Source organism: Physeter macrocephalus, chromosome 5 (assembly GCF_002837175.3).
Source record: "Physeter macrocephalus isolate SW-GA chromosome 5, ASM283717v5, whole genome shotgun sequence".
Lineage (NCBI taxonomy): Eukaryota > Metazoa > Chordata > Mammalia > Artiodactyla > Physeteridae > Physeter > Physeter macrocephalus.
Window position 1 is genome coordinate 99,958,297 of NC_041218.1, and position 3,376 is coordinate 99,961,672.

Consider the following 3,376-nt stretch of genomic DNA (forward strand, 5'->3'; position numbering starts at 1 on the left):
TATTTCACGGACACCAGAAAGACCAAGAAGTAAATGCAGTGCCATGATCCTTGATTGGACTCTGGATGGAGGAAAAAGACATTATTGGGGGGCTTCCCTGGTGGCGCGGTGGTTAAGAATCCACCTGCCAATGCAGGGGACGTGGGTTCGAGCCCTGGTCCGGGAAGATCCCATATGCCGCAGAGCAGCTAAGCCCGTGCGCCACAACTACTGAACCTGTGCTCTAAACCCCGCGAGCCACAACTACTGGAGCCCGCGCACCTAGAGCCCGTGCTCCACAACAAGAGAAGCCACCGCATCGAGAAGCCTGCGCGCTGCAATGAAGAGTAGCCCCTGCTGTCTGCAACTAGAGAAAGCCCGTGCTTAGCAACGAAGACCCAACGCAGCCAAAAATAAATAAATAAATAAATATTTAAAAAGAGAGAAAAGGGTAAAAAAAAAAAAAAAAAAGACATTATTGGGACACTTAGGGAAAATTTGAATAAGGGTCAGAGATGAGATAATAGCATTGAACGGGTGTGAAATTCCCCGAGAGTGATGGCTGCATTGTGGGCTTGGAAAATGCCTTTCTTCTTAGGAGACTGTCAAGGAGAAGTATTTAAGGTGAAGGGTCATGAGGTCAGCAACTAAAGCTCACATGATTAAACCAAAACAAGTGTGTGTAGATAGAAATAAAGGAATGTGGCAAAGCATTAGCTGGGAAATCTAAAAAAAGTATTTTTAAAGGCATTAAAAAATGATAGGAAGGAATGAGCCAACTTGTAAGGATGGACGCATTATTTGTAGATTTGGTAAAAACTATTTAAAATTCTTTAAAGTACTCTTGATGACTGCCTACTTTATTTGATAGGTGCTTCATGATTTTCCTTATAGGCAATAGGAAACTGAAACCAATCACGCAGGGTAGACCACCAATATCGTGTTTTGAGAGTTCTGACTCATTGGCTGAGGGGGGACCACAGCCAGGAGCTACTGTCAGACTCTCCACGTAAGCAGATAGGTTAGGGCGTCCCAGGTAAAGAGAACCAGGCATGGCTTTCTTGACATAAGAGAAGACGTTTTTGGCCTAAGCCATTTTGTGATCTAAGCCAGACCAGAATGCTTGGTCTTGAACAGGTCTCAGTAATTAAAAATCTTAAGGATAGTGAGGGAGTGTAGGATCAAGGGAGAAGCAATCAAGAAACAATAGTTCAGTGATAAAAACCAGCGTCCTAGTTCCTCCTCAAGGAATATATATGTGGGGCTACATCCCACAGGCCTACAAGGCCTGTACCTGTTCAGCTTCAAGACCTGAGAAGGAGCCCAGAGTCAGCCACAGAGACATCAATGGTTTAATGGATGGCGGAGCTTACAGTTCTAGAGCAAGGTCCTGGAGCGACTCCCCCGGGCGTGTTGGACTTGGCGGAAGTCGACGCTCTGGAGGTGGACGGGGGCGGGGGAAGTTGCCAGTTATAGGGGGAATTGATGAGTCAGATTGGCTCATCGGTTACCAGGGAAACCAGCAGAGGGACACGCCCCTCACCGCCCCTTTGATAAGAACGGTCAGTAGCTGGGGCTTGGAGCAAGTAGGAAGGTCAGTCCTGTGAGCAGCATGTAGGTGAAGCAGGCACTGGTCGAGCACGGGATGGACAGAGAGCAAGACAACAGCCACCTTGAGTGGCCTGACCGTACACAGTTTCTCCCCGAAGAGCAAAACTGGGGAAGTTTTAAGCTAAGAGTACGTGCATGTTCCTGTAGCGGCTTGTGCAGTGGAGAGAGTCCAAGCTTTACTCGATTGAAGTCACGAGGGTGAGAAGACGTCAACCTCATCATTAACCTTAGGTTCCTGTTGATCTAGTGGTTGAGCACCTGAGGGGGGCTTAAATTCTGCAAAATGGCTCAAGAAAGTGCTTCAGGCCAGTCTTTACCAAAGAAGCAGAACTGGGAGTCTGGATAACAGGTGATTTGTTATCTTTGCTATTGTTACTTCTCTTGCCTGATAACAGTTTGATCTTTTTTTCCCTTAAGATCATTATTACTGAGAACTGTTTAAGGGCAAGCTCTGTGGCCAGGCTTAGATCACAAAATGGCTGAAGTAAAAAATTGCTTCTCTTATGTCAAGAAAGCCATGCCTGGCTCTTTTTTTTTTTTTTTTAATTTTAAATGTATTTATTTATTTTTGGCTGCACTGGGTCCTCGTTGCTGTGCGCGGGCTTTCTCTAGTTGCAGCGAGCGGGAGCTACTCTTCGTTGTGCTGCACAGGCTTCTCATTGCGGTGGCTTCTCTTGTTGCGGAGCACGGGCTCTAGGCACGTGGGCTCAGTAGTTGTATCTCGCGGGCTCTAGAGCACAGGCTCAGTGGTTGTGGCGCACGGGCTCAGTTGCTCCGCGGCATGTGGGATCTTCCTGGACCAGGGCTCGAACCCTTGTCCCCTGCATTGCCATTGCGCCACCAGGGAAGTCCAATGCCTGGTTCTTTTTCTCCAGGACCCCCTACCTCATCCGCTTATCGTACCCCCTTCTTGTCCTTGGATATAGCTCCATGCAGTGGGTGGAATGGTGGCCCCCAAAGACATGTCCACATCCTACTCCCTGTGAATATCTCCTCATATGGCAATAGGTGTAAGTTGTGAGAGGAGTATATCCTGCATTAGCCAGGTGATCCCTGAAAGCATCAGAGAGAGGCCAGGGGAGTTTAGAGACAGAGACACAGACAGCAGTGTGACCACAGAGCTGAGACTGGAGTCATGAGGCCACCAACCTGGAAGCTGAAAATCCTGCCTAGAGCCTCCAGAGGTAGTGCAGCCCTGCCAACACCTTGCTTTCAGACTTTGGCTTCCAGACTGTGAGACACTGAGTTCCTGTTTTTCCCCGCCCTGGTTTGTGGTACAATAAGTCCCCTACATATGAATGAGTTGTGTTCCAAGAGCATGTTTGTAAGTCCAATCTGTTCGTAAGTCCAAGAAAGTTAGCCTAGGTACCCAACTAACACAATCGGCTATACGGTAATGTACTGTAATAGGTTCATAATACTTTTCACACAAATTATATGTACATTAAAAACAAACACAACAAATAAATCATTTTTAATCTTACAGTACAGTGCTTTGAAAAGTACAGTAATACAGTAGAACAGCTGGCATACAGGGGCTGGCATGCACTTCACATCTTTGAAAGTTCACAACTTGAAGGTTCATATGTAGGGGACTTACTGTAATTTGTTACAGCAGCCACTAGAAACTCATATGCTCCTGCAGTGCTCTGGTTCTCGAGGACTCACAGGTCTCCTTTCCTGCAAAAGATCCATCAGTGCCTCCCACCTAAAACTGGTGAGCAGACCATTGTTCCGGGACTGCTCTTCTCCCTGGAGCCACCTCCCCTTTCTCCAGACTGGCTGT